This window comes from Diabrotica undecimpunctata, chromosome 9 (assembly GCF_040954645.1).
Source record: "Diabrotica undecimpunctata isolate CICGRU chromosome 9, icDiaUnde3, whole genome shotgun sequence".
NCBI classification, from domain to species: Eukaryota; Metazoa; Arthropoda; class Insecta; order Coleoptera; family Chrysomelidae; genus Diabrotica; species Diabrotica undecimpunctata.
The window spans coordinates 46,247,490-46,260,170 of NC_092811.1; positions in this window are offsets into that span (position 1 = coordinate 46,247,490).

Below are 12,681 nucleotides of genomic sequence, written 5' to 3' on the forward strand. Positions count from 1 at the left end.
TCAATAACTAGGCCTTTTGTTCTTTGGTTTACTATAAATCCCACTCCATCTATGTGTTGGTTTTCATTGCAGCTATAATATATGGAGTGGGTTCTCTTATCAAGAATGCCTGTTCCCGTCCATCGCATTTCCTGCAGTGCCAAAACATCTACTCTGTACATGTTCAATATGTCTAGTAGAGATGCGAGTGCTCCAGCTCGGTACAGGGTTCGGGTGTTCCATGTTCCTAATCTTAATTCCATTTTTCGTTTGCAGTGTCGTCGTCGTAAGTTCCGTCCGGCTAATAGTCCTTGAGGTTCCGTAACATATGATTTTTACAGGAAGAGGTTGTTAGCCTCTAGCCTAACCCCCAACCTGGAGGGCCAGGGACTCTGTTGGGTTGCCATGCCAGTCTGTTTTGGTTCACGGGTGGTATTTTATTTCCCACCTACCCGCCAGTCCTAGGACTGGTTAGGGCGTTCCCCTATCCACCACCTGGGGACGCGTCCGATGGGCGACAGACAACATCCACACGGACACATAAACCAATATCGGTTTCTTTTCAATATATGAAACCCAACTAAGACAGAAAGGTGCCAACCATTGTCACCTTTACCCTAACAAGTAAACGAATGTCAAACGTAATGAATTAATAGTGCCAATCTTTGAACATTCTGACTATATGACGTCACGACCAATGAGGACGCGTTTTCGACTGGCTGCTATAATTTGAATTTTCTCTCGATTTTAATCGTTTTTAGGGGCCAAACTAAAAACAACTTTTTTTTGTTTGATATATATTTTAAATTATGTTTTGTTATGATTTAAGGCATTTTTTTCGAATTTAAAATTTTATGCAAGTTCCCTATTAAATAAAAAAAGTTCAGATTTATGTACTTTTAGCTCACCTTTTGGAAGGTACAAATTCAATCGCCTTTCGTTCGGAATTTGCTCTGCACCAGAGATTTTCCAACGGAAGAACTTTGAAATGTTTGGTGTCATTGATAATGTTGATATATTTTGATGATATTATTATATCGGGTAGAGATGAACTTGAACATGACATTGCTCTTAAAAAAGTATTTCAAACTGCTATTGATAACAATATAAAATTTAATTGGGAAAAATTTCAATACAAATTAGTTGAGGTATCATTTATGGGACATATCTTATCAGGAAAAGGTGTTAAACCAGATTTTAAAAATATAGAAGCAGTAATGTCTTTAGAATCACCTAAAAATAGGTCAGAAGTTCTTAGAATACTTGGTATGGTCAAGTTTTTTTCGAAATTTATTCCTAATTTATTAGCTATAACTTCAAATTTAAGAAATTTAACCAGGAAAGATGTACATTTTTTTTGGAGTAGTGATCATGAATCTGAATTAAATCAATTGAAGTTTCTTATAACTAATTCACCAACTTTGAGGATATTTGACCATACAAAAGAAATAATAATACAGTGTGATGCATCTGGGGAAGGGCTAGGGTGTTGTCTTATTCAAGAAGGGCATCCAGTTTCTTTTGCATCCCGTTGTCTTACTCATGCTGAGAAAAGGTATGCACAGATAGAAAAGGAATTACTTGCAGTTGTTTTTGCAGTAGAAAAATTTCATTATTTTATTTATGGGTATAAAACAGTGGTTCAGAGTGATCACAAACCTTTGATATCAATTATTGAGAAAGATCTTAATAAAGTCAGTGCTAGATTGCACTAGAATTGCGCTAGAATGTTACTTAAATTATTAAAGTATGATATCAACCTAGTTTATTTGCCAGGTAGGGACATGGTAATTGCAGACACATTATCTAGGTCATATTTAAAAACAGAAGTTGAGGATGATCCAGAAATGGAATATGCCATTCATGCCATATCTAAGGATATTCCTATGAGTGAGAATAAGAAAATAATATTTCAAAGGGAAATTGATAATGATGAAACATTAAGAAAAATAAAAGGATACTGTATTGAATCTTGGCCTGTTAGTGATAAAAATTTGAACAAGGAATTAAAGTTTTACTATAAATTAAGAGAAAAGATTTATTTATCTAATAATTTATTATTTTTGGAATATAAAGTTATTGTTCCAAATTCACTAAGGAAAGAAATGTTGGAATTGGTTCATAAAGCACATTTTGGTATTTCAAAAAGTAAAGCCAAAGCTAGACAATTACTATATTGGCCCTATTTAAGTAGAGATATAGAGGATATGATTTCAAAGTGTGAAAAATGTCAAATATTTCAAAGATCTAATCAAAAAGAGCCATTAATTAATCATTTAATACCTTGTAGACCATGGCAATATTTGTTTTCAGATTTCTTTCAATACGATAATAAGAACTATTTACTGATTGTAGATTCCTACTCGAAGTGGTTGGAAGTAACTGAAACTAAAGGTAAAACATCTCAAGAGGTAATTAATTTTTGCAAAGAAAAATTTGTTCAATTCGGTATCCCGGAAAAATTTTATGCAGATAATATGCCATATAATTCTGAGAATTTTAAAAAGTTTGCTCAAGATTGGGATTTTGAAGTTATTTTTAGCAGTCCGTACCATTCCCAATCAAACGGACTTGCTGAAAAATATGTAGGAATAACTAAACAAATGTTACAAAAGTCTAAATCTACTAAAGATTTGCCTATTCTACTTGTGGAATACCGTAACACCCCATTAACAAATCTAGACTATTCTCCATTCCAACTATTTTTGCACAGAATGTTAAAAACTTGGATACCTATGTCTAATGAAAATCTAATTCCAAAAGTTTTAGATTCCAGTATTATACAGGAAAAATTAAAACATAATCAAAATGTTCAAAAAAAATATATTGACCGAAATGCAAAAGAATTAGATAAACTTAATAAAGGGGATAACATTTTAATTCAGAAAGAAAAAGTACGGGAAAGGGGAGTAATAAGAGACATAGTTAATGATAGGTCTTATATTGTTCAGGATTCAAAAGGTACAGAATGTAGACGGAATAGAAAGTTTCTAAATAAAACAAATTTATCTTGTAATAAAGACTTTTTATTATATGATCTTCATTTGAATTTATTTAAAAATGAAAATATCTTGCTTGACAATAACGAAGTACACAATGTTAGTACCCCAACTGGTCATGGTAGATATGATATCCCAACTGAATCTGATATTAAAATTGTAAGTCAGAATGATAGTGATATCTGTGAAAATCATAGTGACCATGAAGGTCTTACTGATATTGAGATTGAGATGTTTGAAAATGTTAATTTAAATAATGACGTTATTGTTGATTTACCTAGATTTAAAAATAACACTTGCATTTCAGATAACCTACTGAATGTAAGAGATGAGGAAGAAGGTAACACTATCATTAAAACAAATAAGAGATCTCACAAGCCTCCTACATATTTAAAGGACTATGTGTTAAATTGAAATTGTGGCTACTTGTTTGTATTTGTATTTTAGTTGAATTTGTATTTTAGTTTTGTACTATCTAAAAAAAAGGGAACGTGTAATATATTATGTTAAAGATAAAAAAGAAGAAGACCGATGACAGACAGATGTCATCCGGTACCACCATTCCGATCAGGGTCATGTAACTTGTAACTTGTAGCTTCTTGATTGCTATAATAAAGATTCTGTATGAACTTCTTGTTTAATATATATATATATATATATATATATATATATATATATATATATATATATATATATATATATATATATATATAATAAAGTTTTATTATGATGTTGCAGTCATTAATAGGACAGGAAAGTGAAACTCTTTGTTCTTTATCAAGCTTTCGCAAAATTTATTTGCTTCTTCAGGATATGCTAAAATATGGTATCAGTAAATACAATGAAATTATAATTAAATAGCATTGTATAAAACTAGTATTTAATTATAATTTCATTGTATTTTTACTGATACCATATTTTAGCATATCCTGAAGAAGCAAATAAATTTTGCGAAAGCTTGATAAAGAACAAAGAGTTTCACTTTCCTGTCCTATTAATGACTGCAACCTCATAATAAAACTTTATTTTACATAACGTGTCAGTCAATAATACCTAACTACTTTATATATATATATATATATATATATATATATATATATATATATATATATATATATATATATATATATATATATATGAAAATTACTGAGTTCTCGGGAAGAACCGCGTTGAGAATTTAAAACTCGACGTTTCGGCACCCATTTTGGAGCCATTATCAAGAGTGATACGGTTCGGTTCGAGTTCGGGGTCTCAATCTGCCTACTCCCCTCACTCGAGACGTACCAGTATCGTGTTCTATATTGCAAGAACTGTCTCTCGGCACTGAGGTCTCAATCTGCCTACTCCTCAGGGTCGAGTGATATATATATATATATATATATATATATATATATATATATATATATATATATATATAGGGTGAGTCACGCTCAACGGGACGGAGCCTACCGGGGAAATGGCTAAAGATATTAAAAATTTCTTTTGTAGGAATACGTAGGTCAGTACCGGCTACAAATTTTACTATACTTTTTTAAATGGAATAACCTATATTTCACTTTAATTTTGAATTCTACTGAACAAAATAATGTTACTTTATTCAACATTCCCTATACCTATTTTTGACCGGTTTCGATTTATTTGGGTTTTTCTGAAAATGTACTATTCGCGAAATTAATTAATTACACAATATCGCATCAATTATAATTAACGCCTTTTTGTCAATTAATTTTCAAGTGTCCATGCTTTACATCAGAATAATTACCAATTGAAATTAATCTACAGAGTGTTCGCAATACGAAGTGTCAATGCTGTATAATAGTTTGTGTAATTACTTTCTTAACTTAAATGGGACACCCTGTATTTTACTTTAATTTTGAATTCTAATCAAAAAAATAATATTACTTTATTAAACAATTCCTATACCTATCCTTTATAATTTTCGATTAATTTGGGTTTTTTTGAAAATGCACTATTCTTGAAATTAATTAATTACACTTTATTACATAAAGTTAAACAAAACACACTAGAAAAAAATTAATTTACATTAAATGTTCAAAATGGTGTCCATTTTCTTCAATACATAACCTCACTCTGTGTTCAAAATTTTGTTTTACTCTTCTTAGCATTTCTGGAGTAACTGTTGCAAACGCATTACGAATACGCGTTTTCATGTCTTCAGCGGTTTTAGGTGGAGTTTGATAAACCAAACTTTTAATATATCCCCAAAAAAAAAGTCCATTGATGTTAACCCAGGTGATCTAGGGGGTCAATTGACAGCACCACCCCTACCTATCCACTTTCCGGGAAATTTTCTGTCTAAATATTCTCTAACGTTACGTGTGTAATGTGCTGGAGCGCCGTCTAGCTGCAGAAACATTGTTCTTCTAAAATTTAAAGGGATATTTTGCAAAAGTATCCAAAAGTCTCTTCGTAGAAATCTTTTGTCAATTTAAATGGCCATTAAAAAAATACTGTCCTATCACATGTTCTCCTATTATTAAACCATATACATTAAGGGACCATCGGTTTTGTCGATCAGTACATCTATATTCATGTTGATTTTCCGTATTATAATAGTGAAAGTTATGTCGGTTCATGAGTCCATTATTATGGAAAGTAGATTCATCAGTGAACAAAATTTTATCAAAAAAATGTTGATCTGCTCCCGTTTTGTCTAGAAACCATAAACAAAATTCTAACCTACGTTCAAAATCAGTTCCATACAAATGCATTTGAATATGGTATGGGTGATATTGATATTTTTTAAGAATTCTGCATATACTAGTTTGGCTTACTTCAATCTCCCTGGCCATCGTCCTTGTACTTGTATTTGGATTTTCAATAACTGATTGAATAACTTCTAATTCGGTATTTTCATCTTCAGTTATCGGATTTATTAATTTTCGTTTAGTATAAACAACACTGCCAGTTTCACGAAACCTTGTTAAGACTCTGTCAAATACTTCTTTACGAGGATGACGTTTTAAGGGAAATCTCTCAGCATAGACTCTTGATGCTAACAAACTGTTTTGATCACATTCACCCAGTATTAAAATCATATTTACTCGGTCTTCAATTGAATAATCTGCCATTTCTATTTAATTGAAAGCAATACAGTTAATAGTTTGACAATTAGTTTGACAGCTAGGTACCTTTTGTTTTTTCATGGCATTCTTTATAATAACGAGCTATGTAATTAATGACATTTAATGTTCCAGGTAACATAATGCAAATAGATTTGAAGATGCTAGATATTAATATAAAATTTTATAATAGTTTGATTATAATAATTGTTACAACATTCAAATACAGGGTTTTTGTTTAAGTTAGAGTAGAACTTTATGTAATAAAGTGATAAAAATTAATTAATTTCAAGAATACATAGTGCATTTTCAAAAAAACGCAAATAAATCGAAAATTCCCAAAGATAGGTATAGGGATTGTTTAATAAAGTAATATTATTTTTTTAATTAGAATTCAAAATTAAAGTAAAATACAGGGTGTCCCATTTAAGTTAAGAAAGTAATTATACAAAATATGGTACAGCATTGACACTTCAGATTGCGAACACTCTGTAGATTAGTTTCAAATGGTAATTATTCTGATGTAAAGCATGGACACTTGACAATTAACTGACAAAAAGGCGTTAATTAAAATTCATGCGATATTGTGTAATTAATTAATTTCGTGAATAGTACATTTTCAGAAAAACCCAAATAAATCGAAACCGGTCAAAAATAGGTATAGGGAATGTTGAATAAAGTAACATTATTTTGTTCAGTAGAATTCAAAATTAAAGTGAAATATATGTTGTTCCATTTAAAAAAGTATAAGTTTATATCATTACGCCAAATTGGGACACCCTGTATATATCTCACAAATTTTAATTTGTAGCCGGTACTAACCTACGTATTCCTGCAAAAGAAATTTTTAATATCTTTAGCCGTTTCCCCGGTAGGCTTCGTCCCGTTGAGCGTGACTCACCCTGTATATATATATATATATATATATATATATATATATATATATATATATATATATATATATATATATATATATATATATATATAAATATATGACCAAAGGAATCAAAACATAAATGACAAAGAAAAATTTTAAAACCTATAAAAAAATAAAATACAACATAAATAGCCTACAACAACTTTACAATTATTAAACTATAATAAAATTATAAAATTTTATTAATTATTTATTATTCTAATAGTAGTTACAAAAATAATTATTATTGGTTTTCATCTTCACTGCTTGAATTATACAGTATATCTTCAATACCAACAGAAGTATTGAGGTTTTTGTAAAACTCTTGAGCAATTGTGGGTATGAATATCATTAGATCTTCATTGTCTTTTATTTTCTTCTGGTCAACTGTACGCCCATTTGGGTACAACAACGAAAGAGGAGAAGAATAAAGGTTTAGTGGACCCCGTTTTTTTAGATTCACTTCATGGAACTGACTGTTCTCATTGAAAGAAGTTTTGTACAATATTTTTACATTACTATCTTTTTTTACTTGGATGTGAACCATGGTTCTCCAGACAACTTGTGTTTTCACCATCTTGTGTTTCTTCCTATTAGTAATTTGTTGTTTTGAAGAGAAAAACATCTTAGAAGACATCATATTAACTATAAAAGGTCTTTTTTTACATGCATTATTTACTATCCTACACAAGTCTACAGGAAGATACATTTTTTTTGTAGTAGTATTTCTTTGCCTTATCTATTAATCCAAAGTCCGATCGCATGGTAAATATGTACGGCCTGGAATTAAAAATTTATGGTTAATTTTTTTCACATGAAATTCGTTACTATTTACAACATAGTCGATAATTGCTGTCAATTTTATGTTTTTGTTTTGACCACCGCATTGATCACTATACATGATAATATGAGATTTATCGTCAGCATGATATTTGAAAAAGTGGATGAGACATGAAGCAATTTCGTCTGGGCCTCTGGAAGCTATAGATTCGTTCCATAAGTATGTAATAACTTCATCCGTTGTCATGTCATGGATTCCTAATAAATATGTCCATAACTGCCTTTTGTAGTAACAGATCCCAACGTCTAAATCTGGGATGTGATTCTAGTTTTTCCGTAAGGTATAACTTTTCTACTTCATTAGAAGAACATTCAATTTTATTTTTTAGTAAGTTGCATGTTTTGCACGTGTCTTTTAAACGAGGGTGAAAGTCATAATTAAAATCTTTATTAAAGACATGTCTAAAAACGTAATCACTACTTGGTACAAACTCTGGGATTTCCTCTTTACAGTGTTGTTTATACAGTCAATACATAATATTAATATTTAAAGATAATAGATAAGATATAAATATTTAAAGAATTTTTCAAAAAATTTGTTGTGTTCACTAGTTGAAATTTTAGTATTATTATGGGGCTCATGTTTTCCTCTCACATCGTCAGGTGTTATTTTTAAAATGGCATATGAGATTCTCTGGTCTGATATTCTTAGGTTATGCTTAAAAACATTCTTACAAACTTCTACAGGGTTTACATTTGAAATTGGGAAAAAATAGTGTCGTGAAAAATTCCTGTTTCATTTTTTGTGCGCTTTCTCTTTACTTCACTCACTTTAACATGTGACTGAATGTACATTGTCTGTAATTTCCAATCTTTCAAACTGTAAAAGTATTTACGTATTTATTCTCTTTTTTTCGGGAATAAAGTTTGTCTTACATTTAAAATTACATTTGCACTCAAAAAATCTGAATTCCTTTTCCCTAACTGTAGTTCCTTTTATCGAACCGACAAATATTCCTGTCTACTATTTCTAAGGCGTTTTCGTACATTCTTCTTCCATTTATTTTCATTCCTCTTTCTTTTCTCGAATGGATTGGTTCTTCTTCTGTATCTCTTCATAATTCTCAGCATCGATTATTTCACCTTCATTCAATATGTTTACATTGTTTTCATCATGAACATCATTTATATTAATATCGACGTTATCTAGCTCTTGAAAAACTTGGAAAGACCTTTCATCATTAATAATAATCAATTTATCTTCATCGTGTGAATTTTGTATGCCTCTGTAGTCATTTACATCTACCTGGTCTACCTCTTTTAAACCTTTAGTAAATCTTTCATCATTGATAATAATCAAGTTACCTTAATTATGTGAATCTTGTATGTTCATGTAGTCTCTTACGAGATCAGTTTCATATGTTCGTCTTGTCTTAAACTAATAAAAGTATCATTAGAAAACAACTCTCCAATGGAGGCATTCTCAGTAATAACAATTTGCTCTTTGTTTAATATTTCATTTATTAAACTTCTTTGATTGTTATTGTTGTATATTTTATTATTATCTGCAGATAATCCTGCATTCTCATTATAACCAGTCAAAATAGGCCTACTAAAAGAGTGTTCAAAAGCAAGTAAACTAACAGAAGTTTCTTGGCTGTCTTCAATGTTAGGATTTTCAGAACTTTGATTAATCAATATTTTCTTATTTTTGTCAAAGGTGTTATTAGATCCTGGTATTGGCAGTTTATTGATGCTAACTTTGATTTCATCTTGTATTGTGTCTGAAAAGAATGGATTGGATTAGGCAACTTTAAGACAATTTTCAATGCCATAGTAGCCTAACCACCAAAAACCACCAAGCGACAGTTGATAAAATGCCAAAGTAGCATAAATGCCATAAAGTATAAAAATGTTAAGATACAATGTAAATAACGCTTTTAGAATCGCAAAGTTAATGAAAACTAATGTTACTGTATATACCTGAGCTTCTTACACTTATCTCGCTAAGTGGTTACTCAATTTAATTGTATTAAGGCTGTTTTAGCAGTTCAAGCCAACTGCGATTTGAAATGGGCGTATCACTTACTTTTCTACACTGCTTACGCGAGACCATCTTTACTCAGTGCCGCCGGCCGACGGGTACTTTAATGACAACAAATACATTATTCTCCATTCAAATTAGTTTTAACACGAACTAACTGACCGTACGTTCATGAGATTTGACGTCACGAAGGCGATAACGATGAAACTAAGCCCAATGATGAGTAACACGTTTCACTATTAGATTTCAGTATTTTTTAGCAATTTTCTTTAAAGTTGGAACACGCTTTTCTCGATTATTACTGGACACAGAAAGGTGAAACAAAAATCAACGATTACAGAAAAAAAAAAACTCTTTCGAGTGATGGGCGTAAAAAGTTTGGTTATAATAGAACGTTAAACAGTATATTCCAATTTTTCAACAGAAGTTTCAAAAAAATAAAAAAAGTAAAACCATCAGTTTAAAGGCAACATAATTTCGAATAACGTGTCCAAATTTCGGGACATTTTGTCAGTAAATAACAGAGAAAACACTGTCCCTAGGTTTTGATGCACCGATAAAACAGCCTTAAAGTAAAAAACTACTCGCATAGGATTGATTCATAACGAGTATGTTAAATATTAATTTTAATTTTGCTATCGTACATTTAGTCAGATTAACAATTTTATATTCATAAGAGGACGACAATATTTTATAGCCCTGTATAAATTACGTAGACTATTTTCCATTATTTACAAAACTATAGAACTTGTTTGAGACGACTATTACATGATATAACCTAAAAATGTGAACATAATTTAAATTAAACACAGAATTATCATTCCATCTCACCATGTTTAGCATCAAAAGAAAAATCATAATATCCTCTATCTTTCTTTTTTATTGTTTTCGCCGATTCTAATGTATTGTTACACGTGCGATTTTCACGAATCGTCCCCGTGGCGTAAAATCCCTTGTCTTTCAATAAACAGAATAATTTATGCGAGGAAAAATAGTTGTCAAAAAATATTCGATTTTTAGACGGCTGTTGGACAACAGATAAAAGATTTAGAACTACCCTTTCTCCTAATCCCAAGTCACTTACTTCAGTGTTACTGGATTTCCCTGCATATGGAATGAATTTGAATAAATATCCATTCGAACTGCAAAGACACCACAGTTTGAAGCCAAATCTTATTGGCTTGCCTTTCATAAATATTTTACAACTGTGTCGCCCAAAATATGGTACCATCTCTTCATCAATCGACAGGTTATAAGAGAATACCCCAAATTGCATATTTTTAGCATTTACAATATCAAAGATTGGGGTCAGCTTCGAAAATCTATCATTTTTATCAAGTTGCTGATTATCTGACAGATGTATATTTTGCTTGATAGAATCAAATTTATTTCTGCTCATGCAGTTTCTTACAAGCGGTATACCTTTATCTTCATCTTTTGACCAATACATTTTTGTAGCTGGCAAAGTATGGTATCCAGAAAAAATCAGTATCCCAATAAATCGTTTTAGACTAACCGTGTTGAGCTCAAAAGAATGTCGGTTGTGATCATTTGCATACTTCTTTGAGTAATAAACAATTTTTTCCCAGACATCGTCGCTGAAGTACAAAGAAAAAACTTCGAAAGGTGATTTTCCAGCAATTTTATTTTCTATTTCCTCCACTGTAATATATTCTTCGTCTTGTGGAGAAGTTTTATAAGTGGGATATTCTTTTATCCATTTTGGAATAACTTTTTTTGGTTTTGTAGTAATTTTCATTTTTTTGGACGTTGATGGTGTAGCTTCATTCTCCCCTTCTTCTGGAAACTTTGCATGAACTTCATGAGTGCCAGCTACGTCTGGTAAATTCATATCATTCTCGAGTATCTCATCTTCAACTTCTTCCTCGTCTGTAAGGTCGTCAACGGATGGTGGAATATACACAGCGTCGATACTGTCTGCTTGTTGTAAATCGTCATCCTCCTCCAATAACGCCAAAAGCTCGGCGGTTGACAAAGGTCTTCGACTTTTCCAGGACATTATCTAAAAAAAATTTAATGTTGATTTGCATAATAATGTTTCGTTATTTTGAGTAAAACTAATTTATCAATGATTGCCAATACTTACTTGACTTTTATATTTTGTCAATAATCAAAAACTAGCACTTTACTTCTTCAAGTAAGACGATATAATATAACTAAATAATAATAAAATAGTAGAACACAGCACCACAGAGGAATTCGCTGACACTCGCAAGACTGTCGGAACTAATTTTGTGTACAAAACCAAAACAGATGCATCACTCTTCGATCCCACCGTTGCCAAACTGTATTTCTCGTGTAATTCCAACGTTTCGTATGCGAAACAATACGTAAAATACGTTACTAAAACGAAACTAAAAACAGTTTGCAAATATTTATGATATAATATAATAAACCAGGCACTAAACTTATTTTATTTTTAAATGTATTATCAATATTTATTTTTAAATTATATTTTTAGTCGAGACAAAATGTACGTAATTATCTAAGTAAATTAGACAAAATTCTAATATATGTAAAAAATAAGTTTTAAGGTTGGAACACTAAATTTTTATCATAAAGTCCACAACATTCTTTTCAGAATGCCATTTAGTAGAAAAACAGCTGATTTGTTAATCCTGAAACATTAAAAAAATATATCAAAATAATGTTTCGTTTACGAAACGTTGGGGATTGATGGGTTAAGTCAGTTTGGCATGGAACGTATCAGAGGTTGACAGTGGTGAAAAACTAAATAACTGTTGATAAAAAATTCCCCACTACATTTTTGTCTGTTAGACTTCTATGGCATTATAGTATAAGTAATATGGACTCATTTAAGAGCGTATTCAGGAAATCTCCAAATTGACGCTTAGTTCA